Here is a 16,059-nt window from a genome sequence, read left to right as displayed (position 1 = left end):
TCTGTTGATTGTTTTTTCTCTCAAAAATGAGTTACATTTTCATACTTTCAATACCTAAAGAATGTTAGGGGTTTTTTGTTTGGTTTGGTTTGGTTTGGTTTGCATGCAACTGAACTGACTGGGCTCAAATATCAGGTTAGTTCTTTCAGACAGGGCTTGACTTCCTGAAGTTTGTCCCATTCAGGCACTGTTAAGGAGTCAATAAAAGATTTATAAAAAGAATTTAAAAGACTGCCTTCTCTGGCTCCCTCTTTCCTTTGATTTCCCTTTTACTTTCTAGCAATAGTACTTATCCCAAACTCTGTTCTTTACTCTTCAAGCCAGAAAAACTTGAAGCCAAAAAACATGTTTTGTATGATTTTTTTGCCAACTTGCAGGGAGCAAATTGAGGCTCGCCCTTATGCCAGAAACTGTGACAATATAATTCTGAGTACCTCTCTTCTTACAAATGTCAACTGCCCTCTAGAATCTGCTTACTTTCATCATTCTCCAATGCCAATGTCTTCAGGTTATTTGTTCTTTATCTTTCACTTAGAGTTTATCTTTGTTATATTTAGGAGGATCAGTCTGACAAGAACAACTCAAGCCAGCATTCCTCTATGGCCCCTACTTTAGACTTTAAAGAGTCACTAAAGAGTGACTTTAAAATGGAATAAATTCTAAAGACATTTTATTCATATTAAAGCATTTTAAAATTCTTACTTTTTTTTTTTTTTTTTAAGTAGGCTCCTTGCCCAACATGGGGCTTGAACTCACAACCTCAGGATCAAGAAGAGTTAGTTGCATGCTCTACTGACTGAACCAACAAAATGTCCCCAAAGCATTTTAAAATTCTATCCATGCTGTTCTCATGGACTGTGCAATTAATGCTCCATCCATATCACTAGAAATTCTAAATTAATATGGGCTCCATTGAAAATAATACCAAGATAAAAGCAAATATCTGAACTATTTGCAATTAATTTCCTCATAAACATATGTCCTTATACCATAAAATCTTTAAGCAATGAAAAGATTAAAGTGCTTAATTTTTAAAGGAAAAAATGTTGTATGTAAAAATATTCATAATAATGTAAACATAAGCAGATGTTTTAAAAGCAAAGATCTGGATTAGTAGTAACCTTTTAAACTTCTACATGTACTTAAAAGTTAGCGATGATTTCTAGGTTTTGAAGAAAAATTTAGGCTTTACATTTCTTCCCAATAAGGACAATGTTCTTTGAGCTTTAAGAATAACTGTCGCATGTAAGTTCGAGCCCCACACTGGATGTAGAGATTACTTAAAAATAAAAATAAATCTTAAAAAAAAAAAAAAAAGAATTACTGTTACAGGTTGGCTTCTCCAGGAAGCAGGTTCTGTGATAGCATTTTGGGGACAGGGTGTTTGTTAGGGAGTGCTTTTAGGATCAACACCTGTAGGCTGATGGGAAAGGAAACAGGATTGAGCAAAGGGAGAAGGTGGGGTGTAATGCATTTCCAATGACGTTCTCAGTGAACTCCAGGGGAAGTGCTGAAGCTGAAATCAGGCCCATCAGAGTTAACCATGTTGAGTAAAATTGGTCAGCCTTTTTATCCTCTCCTCTGTTAGTCACTGGAAGAACATGCCTGGATGGATACCACTTGGGCAAAATGGCTTTTGCAGCTGAGACAATCCTTGAAGGAGCCTACAGCCACAGGCCATTTGTGGACATCATTGTCAGCAGGTAAGGCAACATGTTGTTCCTTGAAGGGCTCCTGGTGCTACATCTCCACATTTATCACAATTATGAAATTTCATTTCTACTGGAAAATTCAACTCAGTGCTAGGTTCAGTATGAAACAAGTAAATGTATGCCTATATTTAAGGAAAATCAGAAATTTGGATTATCTACCAACATGATGGGTATAGAATTCTGGGCAGTAAAGGGCTCATTTATGAAATGTAGTTGAAACATAATTATTTTAACTAAAAACAAGACACATGATAAGAAGTAGATGGGATTATCTGGCAAAGTGTCTAAGAAAGTACAAATACTGTATAAGAATAAAATAATCTTTAGGAGTCACACTTTGCTGCTAAATCTCTTTAGAATTCTAAGAGTTGAAAATAGAGAGCATCAACCAGTACTCTAGGATGTGAAGCTTCTGTACTCTGAGGGTTACAATTCCCTTTGTGCACACTCTGCATAGGTCCACAGTACAGAAGCAAGAGAAGGCTGTACACCAGTAGCCAGAGAGAGAAGGAAGAAGAATGCAAAATACTAAAGAACAAGATCCAGAACAGAAAAAGATGCCAGGCATAAAGAAAAACTCCTCTACAAAGTCAAAAGGCAAACTAACATAACATGAATACAACCTTTATTCGGGTTAGATTGGGTCATCTGGCACTCCGGCCGACCCAGACAAGGTACACATTCAGTGGCCAGTATTGCAGGTCTTCTGACAGGAAATGCCAAAGGGAGGGAGTGCTTTCTTAATAAACAACACACCTCAATAAACAACCTTCTTAGCCCATCATCATTCCTCTTAATATTCTCTAACACAGTAGCTATTCCCAGATACACTAATTCTTCTCCCCTCTGAGCTCCCTGCCCCCCAAAACCTCTCTGACAGCTTCCTCATATGCCTTTCTTCCCACCTTCTCTCTTTCTTTCTTCTGCAGCTTTTTATTATGTAGCTTCACATAGCTTTTCTGGTTTCATTTGTTTTACCTAGTGTATTTGTTTAGACCCACACTTGAATTTAGGAGACTAAATGATAGCCCCAAGGGACCAAAAAAAAAAAAAAAAATTCTTTCTCTTACATGTAGGTGGATGTTCAAGAAGAGAGAGACCACGAATGTTCACAAATCAGTAATTAGGACTACCCCATACAATTAATTTTATCTCTATTATGCTAATAAGAAGAGTGCACTGTATTTTGGAGTTTCCCTATTAGATGAGGCAGATTTTGTTAGGGGTGATTGGGATCTAGATCCATTTGTGAATTCTGAAATAATAGATACAGAGAAGCTTTCTGGAACTGTTTTATAGACTACAACTATTGAGTTCCTCTAAACTCTGCTGGGTGGAGATAGAGAACAACTTGATGCTTAGTCCTTTTTAAATTAGAGGAAATATGTTTTAAAACCCATATCTTATGTTAATTTTTAGCTAGAATCCCTGAGTAACATAGCACATTCAACCCCCTACATCTAGTTGTTTGGCAGAGTTACCATTTAAAAGACCTAAAGTGGATTGGACATCATCAAGAACACAACCAGTAAAAAATAAAGCATGGCTAATTAGGAATTACTATGGGCCAGGCAACACCATGGTGAATTTAAGGGTAGAAAAGCCAAAGGACAGTTTTGGGTTCAGGGGTTTAGATGTTTACCATAATGATGGACCAGCTTCCTGAAGGGGACAATTACAGAAAGAATGAATGCTGGTGTAAGAGACACTGAGAGAGCAGTTGGAAAAGGGAATTAGATTATTTTCTTTTCTAATCACTGTGATTCTAAACAATCCAGATTCACATTACAATCTAGACAGGCAATATAACTCTTCACAGTAAATATGTATAGGTTTCTATAAGTTTCTATAAGTATATGTTACAAAAACTAGGAATATAACTGTGACAATATCAATACATTTGATAATTTTTAATAAAGGAAAATCACCACACTCTTCATTCCACAAGTATTTGATGAGCACTTCTTGTCAGGTACTGAGCTAGGTTTTAGAGTTGCAGTGATAAACAAGTAGACAAGGCCCTAGAGGAGGAAGACAGACAACAAACAAGTAAACAAATATATAAATAAAAGGGATTGTTTCAAATAGCAGCAAGTGTTATAAAGATAATAAAACAGAAAGTGCTGAAAGGTGGGTGCTATCTTGGACATGGTGATTACAGAAGATAATCTCTGAAAAGATGACATTTTATGCTGGGATTAAAATGATAAGAGTTGGCCAAGAAGATAAGAAGAGCTGGCTGTGTTAGAACATGCCAAACAGAGGGAACAGCTAGCAAAATGGCCTTAATTTGGGTACATGTTGAGTGTGTTCAAGAGAGTATCATAAACAAATTGTTAGGGGCCAAGTTATGTGGGACCTCAAAACTTTGAATTTTACTCTCATTGCAATGGGCAGATACTGGTGAATTTTAAACTAGAAAAGAAAATGATCTGATTTACATTTTCAAAGGCTCCCATAGAGCTTTGTGGAGCATGAACCAAAGGGGTCAAGGGTAAAAGCAGGGTTATCAATTAGGAGGCTTTTACTATAGTTCAAGAAGGTAAATAAGGGTAAGAGTGAAGGTGGTGAGAGGTTACTGAAATTGGGAAATATTTAGGAGGTTTGGTCAAACAGATTCACTGATGGATTGGATATAAGAAGCCAGGAAGAGTGGAAACAAGATTGACTGAGGTTTTTTGGATTTATCAGTTATGTGAATGATGATGCTAATAATCAAGATGGGGTGACTGAATAAAGGTGATGTTACAGAAGTGGTGGGAAGGGGGTACAAAAACCCCCTATATTTACATGGTTGGGCTTTGCAGAAAGATCCTTGAATGCCCTTAAATGGAATGAAAATTTTGTGGGTACGTTCACACGGACTTTAAGTGGGAATATGCAAAAGTTTTGTTATACTCTTAAGAAAATGTGAAAAGTTAACGTTGGAAATCAAAGTTAATCAAATCAAAAATATCTTGCCTTCTGGCTTTTCTTTTTCTTTTTCCTTTCCTTTTGTGTTTACAATTTTGTGAAAGCAGAGAAGAAAGATAAAGTTGTTATTAGAGAATTTAAAATATTTGTAAAGAAAAGGACACATTTTGAGAGTTGGTCTTTTTAATTTTACTTCATTGAGAATATAAATATATACAGGGTAGATCTAAAAATACTTCTGAATTCCTTTTTAATTTCCTTGTTATATTCAAGATGCTTTGGCATTCCTTGGTATAGGCTATGCTGTGGCCTTCCTGGTCTCCCCTTAAACAGACATCTTCTTTGCCATGTCCAAGGGACATTTTTACCTCAAGTTTTTTGAGCTCTTCCACCGAGGTATAACTAAGAATATCTCTTGTAATCCTTTCTGTACATAGGCATTACATTAGTTAGGGTTAAATCAGGAAAACAGAACACTATGAATAGTATGGAATAAGGGACTTATTACAGGCATTAGAATTAACATAATTGGGGCACCTGGGTTGCTCAGTTGGTTAAGCCTTCAGCTCAGGTCATGATCTTAGGGTCCTGGGATCAAGCCCTGTATTGGGCTCCCTGATCAGCAGGAAGCCTGCTTCTCCCTCTCCCTCTGCCTGCTGCTCCCCCTGCTTGTGCTCGCTCTCTCTCTGTCAAATAGATAAATAAAATCTTAAAAAAAAAAAAGAAGAAAGAAATAACACAATTGTGAGAGAGGCTGTGGAAAGAAAGATCTGAATGTGAATAGTGGAGGATTAGAGAAAAATCACTTACAATGGACCACAGAAGGTGTGAAAAACTCTGTGGAAGGCTGTTGCCTTTGTGTCTGGTGAGGGGCCTGAAGTCATTGTAAATCAGCAGGTTAGAGGTCAAGAAGAGAAGCTGGACAGACAGTAGGGGAAAGCAAGAACATGTTTTTCTTCCACATGCACAAACTGGAACCTATGCTGGTCACTCATTATGTCAAATTTCAAGGAAGCAGGCCTTGGACCTGCAGAAAAAGTTGCTGCCTTTGATCGTCTTGCTATACATGCTACAGGCTCAGGAAACAGAAAAGCTAAAGGAGGAGATCTTGTGGGAGCTAGACAAGCTGTGGGCCTGGGTGCTAACCCGTGTGAACAAGGTGAGCCAGAACATCAGTAACCACACTCACACACACACACACACACACACACACACACACAGAGAGGCTCATGCATGTGCAAGTACACAAGCATGTAATGAGCAATGCTGCCTGAGGCCCTGAATCGACCCTCTGAGCATAATGGCTGCTGTTTCTCCCTTCCAAATCTCATGCAAATTTCTCTAACGGCCAACTCGAAACTGAAACTACTAACAGGAAAGAAATTCTAGAAACCATAGTTACAGCTGAATTGACACAGTATGAAATTTCCAGTCAGGCTGTTCACCAAAATACCATGGGAAAGAAGACAGTGATTCACCTCAACCCAAAATCATGGCCTTAATTAAAAAGACATGAAGTGAGGTTGGATGTATTAAAGACTTACAAAATGTGATGGGACAAAATAATTCAATGAACTCAACTTTCTGGTTCCAACCACCCTACAATGTCATCTGAGATTCTCAGACATTATGACTAGCGCTTGCAAAACAGTTTTTATAAACTTGGGCTACTGTTGTTAGTAAAATGTTGGCCTGGGTGGATCGTAGCTTTGACTCAGTCATAAATCCTATGTGCCTATGTAAATAAAATGGGTCAAGAATATTCTATTTTATGTCCTCTCTAATTCTGCTATAGCTATTGCCTTTTATATCTAGCTTCACAGTAATGTTTCATAAATAGTAATCTTTGCTTTCTTGTTGCAACACTTTAATATCTTAGAGGAAGTAATATGAAATTGATGTACTTGTTTTCTTTCCCCTTCGAGCCATAATTTCCATACATGACAGATCTCATCTTCTTTTAACAAAATGTGTTTGGGGAGCCTGGGTGGCTCAGTCGGTTAAGCATCTGCCTTCAACTCACGTTATAATCTCAGGGTCCTTAGATCAAGTCCCACATCAGGCTCCCTGCTCAGCAGGAAGTCGGCTTCTCCCTCTGGCCCTCCCCCTGCTCATGTGCTAGCACGTGTGTGCATGCGTGTTCTCTCCCTCTCTCTCAAAAATAAATAAATTTTTAAAAATGTGTTTGAGTGACTGGGTGGCTCAGTTGTTTAAGCATCTGCCTTCGGCTCAGATCATGATCTTGGGGTCCTTGGATTGAGGCCCACATCGGGCTCTCTGCTCACTGGGGAGTCTGCCTCACCCTCACACTCTCCCTCTCATAAATAAATAAATAAATAAATAAATAAATAAATAAAATCTTTAAAAAATATATTTATCAGTCATAAGACATCATTTTTCTTTGATAAAAAAAATAAAGTACCTTTCATCTATGAGAGAATTTTCTGTCAGAAGTCTTACATGGCAAAACAAATGACAATATTAACATTTTTATCTAAGATGACTTTTCATATGAAAGATGATTTCCTTAATGAAGAGATGCAATCACTTCTAACTGTCGGAGACACAATTTACACAGTAGGCAAAGAGAAGTCCAAATTTGAAATTAATGGCATATGAGAGAACAGTTCTCACAGTCCAAGATCAGCTCATAGAGGTTTATTTGAAGGATTATTAATTCTTTTACATTTCAGAAGGGGAAAAATGATAAAAGAGGTGGGAAATACCATTCCCAAATAAATAGCAGTTATTATAATAGAAAAGTTATAAAGAGAAAAAATTCATATTAACACAGTCTTCAGTTCCCCATAGCTAAATTATTAATGAATTGAGAAATGACAGAAGTTCATTCAGAGAAGAATCTAAAATAATGTATTCATGTTTTAGTCAAATTCAATTCTAGCCCCAAATTTCATATTTCCCAAAAAAGGAATATCTTGGGACATTGACAAGTTATAGCTGACACATCGAGATGAAGTAGAAGCTTCATACTAAAGTAAGGTGCCAGACCCAAATTCAGATTTTTTGTTATTATTTTTAATTCCAGTATAATTAACATTCAGTGTTATATTCGTTTTTTTTTTTTAAGATTTTATTTATTTATGTGACAGAGAAACAGCCAAGGAGAGAGGGAACACAAGCAGGGGGAGTGGGAGAGTTCAGGCTCCCAGCAGAGGAGCCCGATGTGGGACTCGATCCCACAACGGCAGGATCACACCCTGAGCCGAAGGCAGACGCTTAATGACTGCGCTACCCAGGCGCCCCCAGTGTTATATTAGTTTTACGTGCACAGTACAGTGAACAAATTCAGATTTTAAGGGAAATGATAACAAAACTCTTGGACCTCTCAGGTCCTCCATCCCCAAAGGGTAGGGAATAGGGGATGCCTGTTCCCTCTCTTCACTTTCATTTGGATATACAGGGGCCTCCAAGAAACCTACTGAGAAAGCACACTGTCTTATACCTGCAGTGCTGAGACTTAATGACTAGTCTGATTCCTGTCCAGAGAAATCAAGAAGTCAAGAGACCAGCTTACCAATTGCTGTCGTGCTAAAGAAGAAGAGTTTCTATTGTTTGAAGATTGGCCTGCACTCTCAAATTTGCCCAGCTAAAGTCTACATGAGGGTTTCCTATAGCTGGAGGTGGGTCATATATGAAGAAGAGCTCACCTTGGATTCAGTTCAATAGAGCTACTGAAAGGGATCAAGGGGTCCATCTACAAGGATAGGATCTAAGTGAATCCCATATGTCTCGAGGTAGCAAGGGTGGAAAGATCAAGGCAGCATTCAAACACAGATTTATCTTTTAGGGAACCAGAGGTGAGAGACCCCAATGGTGGGACTCTTTCAAGTACCCACAAAAGCATCCATGAAAGAGTTAGCCCTAAATATCTGCCAATCCCAGGAACTCAAATCTAGCCCACCAAAGTCAAGTTCAAGTAAAAATATTCTTATCATCTTTTTCTTCCTGCTTCTCATGCTCCAAATCTAGAATGGCCTGAAGCCAAGGTTAGCAAAATGGCACCTAAAATCAGCACAACCTGAAAGAAGGGGGAAAAGATGTAACTTTCAGTTAAATGCAGTTATTATACAAGAACCAACACTCTACTTTCCGAATCCAGACTTTTTGGGGCCTTAAAATGTTAAGGAATGATTATTATCTAAAAGTGAATAGAAAACCTTGGGGCAGGGGGCGTCTGGGTGGCTCAGTTGGTTAAGCCTTCGACTCTTAGTTTTAGCTCAGGTCATGATCTCAGGGTTTTGATATCAAGCCCTGCATAGGGTTTCCTGCTTAGTGGGAGTCCGCTTCCCCTCTCTCTCTCCCTATGTCCCTCCCCTGGCTCGTGCGTACTCTCTCTCTCTCTCTCAAATAAATACATCTTTAAAAAGAAAAGAAAAGAAAACCTTGGAACTCTAATTCAATAGTGGGGGGAAACACCCATCATTGGGAAGATTTAAAGAGATAATGGAAAGCAAAATAATGTGTTTTATTAGGTCTTACGCTTAAGGCTTGTTCACTGTAAAAGTAATTTAAAAAAATCACTCACACACAAGCCTTATACCAATTCCATCCTATAAGGCTCCTGAGTAAACAACTTATTCTTTACTTGCCCTAGATAGAGACTTATCCTTTCCATTGTTCAATTACTGCCACCTCATTTTGACTCATAGAAACTTTCTTAGCATTCTGGTAGGTCAGGGGAGACAATTTATAATTGTCAAACTTTGTGGGGTTTTTTTTCCACTTAGTTTTGTTACATACTGGGGTTTGAGCCTACTTTTTCTTATTAATAATTATATAAAAGCATTACATAAAATCAGAAGTTCCATATTACTTTTTGGTAGCTTCATTTTTTTTCTCTCCTCTCTGTTAGCATTCAGTTTGGTCAACAAAAATGGGAGAATATCCCATAACTGTAATTGCTCACTAATAGTCATTTCCAGATCAAATAAAACATGTACTTGGAAAAGGACCTAATGAGTGTAATTTTAATGAAATACTAACAACAGAAATAAAGCTCTAGTAGGTTGGGGGCGCCTGGGTGGCAGAGCGGTTAAGCGTCTGCCTTCGGCTCAGGGCGTGATCCTGGAGTTATGGGATCGAGCCCCACATCAGGCTCCTCCGCTATGAGCCTGCTTCTTCCTCTCCCACTCCCCCTGCTTGTGTTCCCTCTCTCGCTGGCTGTCTCTATCTCTGTCGAATAAATAAATAAAATCTTTAAAAAAAAAAAAAGAAAGCTCTAGTAGGTTGAAGAGTCAAAGGGAGATAGGGAAACAGATACCAGAAATGAATACCAAAATTTCTGGGAGCTCTACAGTAACTAAATGAGAAATTTAGTGCTGTTGGAAGAGTTAGACTGAATGAATAAATGAATTCAAAGTCCAACCAAAATTATTACAAATCCAATTTTTAAAAATTAACTCTTTTAAGTATATACGGCCCCAAGGAAAGATTCAAAACACTTTACATTCTTTATGTTCTCTACAACTCTTGAACAAAATAAGTTCTTAATAAACTACACTTCTGTTCACACAACCATGTCCTCTAGTCAGTTATGTGTTCTTCACCTTCTTAGAGTATAACCTCTGCCATGTGTCCTATGCAGGCTACATAATGGGTGCAATGTACACGAATGCTTTTCCATTCTAAAGCTGTGGCTTATCATGTGTGGAGTGATAGTCTAACACACATGCATAGTGTGACAGCACTCCAGCCGGTCTTAAGGGTTAGCTTGCTTCAGTTAACACACTCCTTGCCTACCTACTTAAAGCCCTTGATCTGTAGCGGAAATAATTTGCCTTCTTTGAGATGTGCAGACCACTGGCCTTGGGCAATAAGGGACCAAAACTTTCCCAGGCCACAGAAGCCAGCAAGTCTGTTTGAACCCGTCTTGGCTTTGTGATTAGCCCAGCAATCTTTTAGCAAAATGTTTTTCTTTTTAAGGCTACACAAATGACTTTACTGACCTCTGCACATCTATAGAGCTTATCCTCCTTTGCAGAAAGAACAGAGGACTCTTGCACAACCACTCCCTAGTACCAAGGAACCAGGACTTCTTGCACAATTTCTGATTACCAAGATAACTCTGTAGCTGGCATCATTGAGTCTGAATGTAATCAAGAAGTGTCACATACCGCTGTACTCCTTTAATTAATTAAAACCATTTAAAAATCTCTGGGCCAGGCAGAAATCTCAGAGTTGGCCTTTGGACAAGAGTCCACCTTCTCACCATGTGGCTGGCCTCCTGAATAAAATTCATATTCCTTTCCAATCAAAACTCATCTCTTGAGTAGTAGCCTTTCAAGTGACAGGCGGCCAAACTTGGGTTTCAGCAACAACAGGACACTGACTTATAAGTTCTTACAATACCTCCTTCTAGGAGAGAATATTCTAGATGATTAATTTATGATGAGGTAGTAATAAAGACTTTAAATAATACATGAATATGTTAATACAACCATTCATTTCCTTATCTGGAATTATTATTCAAATTATCTAAGAATTCTATTTTACTGTGAGTGGATATTGCTTTATGAAGTATCCGTAACAAGCGACAAAGAAAATGGGTTAGGTAAATGAGAATCCTGAATACATTACTGAATTTCCTGCTGTATGAGCACTCTTGTTTTGGACAGGCAGGAAGCAGCATTATCAAAGGTCCTTCTGATAATTCCACTGCCATTCTTATACCTGTAGATGATCACAAGAAAGTATTAAAAAGAGAGCAGTCAATGACTCATAGTATAGTAGAAGCCCCTTAAAATACTTTTGTCCCTCTAGTACAAGAGGTTGACAATGGGGGGTCTTAAAAACATGATTCAACCAATTCTTAGGATTTCTATAAATATTTCTAAGAAAATAACCTTTTGATGACATTCTTCAAATTAAAAACAGGGTGCATGAAGAGCAAAGCAAAACCATGTTCAACAGGAATAAGTTTCTCCACTCACTATGAGTTCAGGTATCAGAAATAATAGAATTTATTTCCTGCTTTCATTAACACAACTACTCTGCTTAATTATTCTTAATTAGTTATTCCAGTAACTATAGCAGTGTCTCAGCCCATATCTGAGTATGTGGGATAAATTAGGAACTCAGTAATTGCTATATGAATGAAGGAATGAACAAACCATAAATCCTTAGGAAGAAAGGCAATAAATCTACTCTTTTTCTTCACACAGGTTTTGTTTCAGGGCAATAATTATATGGCCTGAGGCTCTCACTTTGACAATGCTACATTTTAATCTAGAGAGATAAAGTTTAGCGGGTATATGGCCCTAATTTGTTCAATCTATTTACCTCTATTATCTAGAAGAACTTGATTTAATCACAGAGTGTAAGATCCCAATTAATAATCATTTTCAGAGTAACAATATTTTTAATGGCATGAAACTAAAAGAATTTACACTATTTTTGGAGATTATAAGGCTAACTAGTGAGAATAACTCTGTGCCCCACTTTAGGTGATTCATATGTCATAGGAGTTAGCAATCTAGCCAGTGTCTTTCTTAATAATAAAAAATTAACAAATATTCAGGGAGTATATATTGAGTCCAAGGCCTGAGCCAGATGGACCCTGTTAGGAAATATTAAAAAGTATAAGATGTAGATATCTCAACAGTTGGAGATGACAATGTAGCCAGCTTATTTAAAAAAAAAATCACTTCAAGATTGAGACATAAGAATGAAACTTTCAATAAAGCAACTTTGTTGTTTTTTTTTTGTTGTTGTTTTTAAAGATTTTATTTATTTATTTGACAGAGACAGCCAGCGAGAGAGGGAACACAAGCAGGGGGAGTGGGAGAGGAAGAAGCAGGCTCCTAGCAAAGGAGCCTGATGTGGGGCTCGATCCCAGAACTCCGGGATCACGCCCTGAGCCGAAGGCAGACGCTTAACGACTGCGCCACCCAGGCGCCCCTCAATAAAGCAACTTTGTAAATGTTCCCACCTGGAACATGGATATGATGGCTGGAACTATAGCAGTCATTCTGAGACCATAAGGGGATCTTGAATACAGTGACTTGATCAAATGCATAAGTTTAAGAGGAAAAAAAAACACCTCTGGAGATCATATGGATAAAGGTTACAGTGAAGAAGAACTTTGGGTTACATTATTTTCTCTGTATATGAATACTAGTGAAGCCTGATAATGCATTATAGAATCAACAAAATAATTAAGGTTAGAATGAATCTTAGAAAAGAATTGTAAGCTGCCACCTTCTGTTACACTGAGGACACCAAGAAACCTTCCTCTTTCCACATAATCCCCCACTGAAGGATCTCTTTTAGTAGAAATTCTTTTAGCAGAAGTTAGGGCCTTTTGTTCATTTCACAAATAGAGATGTGTGGGGTGCAGATGCAGAAAATGATGCTTAAGAATACTAAAAAACTATTATTTCAACATTTTGTCACTGGGGTGGTTCTAGAAGAGGAAATGCAGAGAGAGAAAACATTTTGTTAGTAAATACTAGTAAATCCAACCTAATGATTACTTCTTGCTAACCTATAAAATTCATAACAAAAACAGTAGATACAAAAAAAAGACCTTTAGATGCTGAAAAGTATCAGAAACTTAATGTCATAGCAAATTTTGAGGTAAACTACCTCCTGAGTAACTATATTAATAGAGAGAAATGAGAAGGATAATATAAAATAATAAACATGTTTTTTATAGTACTGTGGTATTATATAGCACTATACTTTCACTTATGTGTTGTAGATGAAATTTCCTGCAAATTTGAGTACAGATATTATCTCATAAAAAGAAACAGGCTTATTTATTTCCATGTTTAACTTCCTTTCCTACCTAGTTCCAAGTCCATCCTGGTTTAGGCCTATGGTTGATATCACAGGAAGCATCTGCCTTAAGCAGATCTGAAAGACCTGCCCATCCACCAAAAATCCCTTCCACTGACTTGCCATGGTACCTAAAAATTCCAGCAGTAGAGTTATTTCTCTTCAATGAAGTAACCGGAAGCCATTTAGTAGGCAATTATTTTTACCAGGAGTAACTTTATGCCAATTCCACCTAGAAACATCTTGACACAATTAATTTGTCGGAATGGATGGACAGTCCTTGGAAGTGTCCTCAGGAAATAAGCTATAGGCTGGCTAAGTTTTGATATGAGAGAAAAGAAAGAGGGAACTAAAGACGCCTGCTGCAGGAGAAAAGGCCATATTAGTAGTTCATTTATGGGTCCTGGGAAATTAGTTTTTGGTGTAGAGGAAAAGAGGTGGGCATTCCAAGGAAGTTAGTGAATACCCAAGGGAGTGGTATAAAATTGATGACAGTTTCAATACAGACACTTTAACTTAGTTACATTGACTTCTCTTGGACAGCAGAACCAAAAGCATGATAGACAAAACGCAGGAATCTAATTAATAAAAGGTGAGAAGACAGAAGATCAATTCAGATCATCCACAAAGCAGATAATCAATTTAGACAATTTTCATTTTAGTCTGCTGACAAAATTACACAGTACAAAATCAAAATGTTAGATTTGTCAATTATATATTTGTGCATTTTATACTTAATAACTACACTAAAATATTTATCAGATTAAATGTAATGTGGTATCCAAGATTATATTCTGGAATAGAAAAAGGTTGTAGTTCAAAAAGTAATGAGATCAAATAAAGTCCCTAGTTTACAGTTTTGTACCAACATAAATTCCCTAGTTTTGACAAATAGCTGTATGTTAACATTAGGACAAGCTGACTAAAGGGTACATAATAATTCTTTGGGCTATCTTTGTAACTTCTCTGTAAACTTAAATTTATTCCAAAATAAAGTGCTTATTAAAAGTTTTGTATTAAAGTAACTCTAGTTTATATTAAACATTTTTTTAAATCAAATTGTGAGTTATGCCAACGGCTCATTTGGGACTACCATGCCTGTTATGCAAAATTCTCTAGTGCACTGAGTTTAATGGTTTGCCTATACCTTTATCTTCTGAGCAACCACGTAGAAGAGAGTGGTATTTTCTCAGTGGCAGAGATAGTGATATTTTTATCCAATAATGACCTCTGCATCAGGTCTAGATACCTTGGGTCATTTCACCTTATGTTCATTTTAGCTGCATATTTTAAAGGCAACAGTTTCCAGTTTCATGTTTCTTTTACTATCTGATAACCAGAGCTTTAATAAATATCTCAGGCTCTGACCATGTTTTGTTCAAGGAAAACATACTTTCTCCTTTGTTTATAGTACATAATGTTCCTCTGTATTTTAGGATGTTTTAGTATCATTTTCCTGTGTATGTGTTATGGGAAAGAAAACAATTTTGGCCTATGTCCACTAATAAGAAAAAACAAAAACTAAATAAATAAATAAACAGATTGGGCTTAACACTATTTTGACAGAAGAGAAAGACCTAGTAAAGATAGTAATCTAAATAGCAGCAAATATTAGCAAGATTAAACTAAGCATCTACATACTAACAGCCTAATGTCCTGATTAATTAATCATAGGTTAAACGACAATCACAACTTATATTGACTGGTGGGGGAAGAGTGAGGTTCAGTAGCAACAAAGGAATCAAGACAGAGGGATATTGTTCACATTTTGTATTTCCAAATAATTACTTTTCATAAAAGAGGGGCAGAAATATGAAAAGGATTCTAGAAATGAAGTCTGAGTGGTTAAGAAAGATTACTGTAAGACTGGTGGCAGTGTGGTGCGGGGCCGCATAACTTGGCTGTGGACTTTTTATTTTTTTAATCGCAGGAGGCCTTAGAAGAGGTGGGTGGAGCGGGCTGCGGTGCGGCCACTCTCTGCTGGTCCTGCTCTGGCTGAGGAAAAGTATGCTTTTTAATTCTCACAAAGCCGCGCTTTAAATGTGAGGTAGAGAAAGACCCTTGTGTACGCACCTCCAAGAAGCTAATGTCTCACAAACTGTTGAAGACAAATTTCCTTCCCCACTAGACACAATAAAACTGTTACAGCCCCCAGGTCCTGACATTTGTGTCCCAAGTTTTAAATGCATTGTCTCCAAGCATTTCCTAGAGATCACTCAAGCGGTCAATGAACGAACGAACACCTTTTCGGGCTCTTTTTTCGCAACTTAATTTGTGACTTTTACGCGTTTGGTTTTATTGCCTGTTGGTGGTTTTTTTGTTTGTTTTTTCCCACTGCGCTTCCCCCAGTGAAGACTGTGGTACCTTTGGTTTCCCCAATTAAGGGGAAAATTCCTGCAAGGCAGGTCAGCGTCCAGTGCCTTCCCATACAAAATGTTAATTCCTCAGGTATCCACTCTGCACCTGATTGTCCCGTGCCTCAGTGCGCCTCAACCTTTTCTCCGTGTTTTTTGCTGCTATATGCCCACAGAGAGGTTAGTGTTTCTCACCTACCAGTAAGGAACGCCGCTCAGCGCCTGCGCCTGCGCCTGCGCCAGTCCGCGGGAGTTCGCCAGAGAGCGCATGCGCTATCCCTGCC

At 37.8% G+C, this 16,059-nt stretch overlaps 1 long non-coding RNA gene across 1 annotated transcript; it reads right to left on the bottom strand.

Annotated features, from left to right (window-relative positions):
* Positions 1–1,972: 1,972 nt before the first annotated feature.
* Positions 1,973–16,023, bottom strand: LOC103658699. The gene is made up of 3 exons (XR_567256.2): positions 15,975–16,023; positions 11,223–11,315; positions 1,973–3,733 (listed from the first exon to the last, which is right to left on the bottom strand). It is a non-coding gene; the product is annotated as an uncharacterized LOC103658699 (long non-coding RNA).
* Between the last annotated feature and the right edge of the window lie 36 nt (positions 16,024–16,059).

This window comes from Ursus maritimus, unplaced genomic scaffold (assembly GCF_017311325.1).
Source record: "Ursus maritimus isolate PB19 unplaced genomic scaffold, ASM1731132v1 scaffold_3, whole genome shotgun sequence".
In the NCBI taxonomy this organism is placed as follows: domain Eukaryota; kingdom Metazoa; phylum Chordata; class Mammalia; order Carnivora; family Ursidae; genus Ursus; species Ursus maritimus.
Note: the sequence above shows the minus strand (reverse complement) of the source record. Positions and strands in the feature narration are given on the sequence as shown.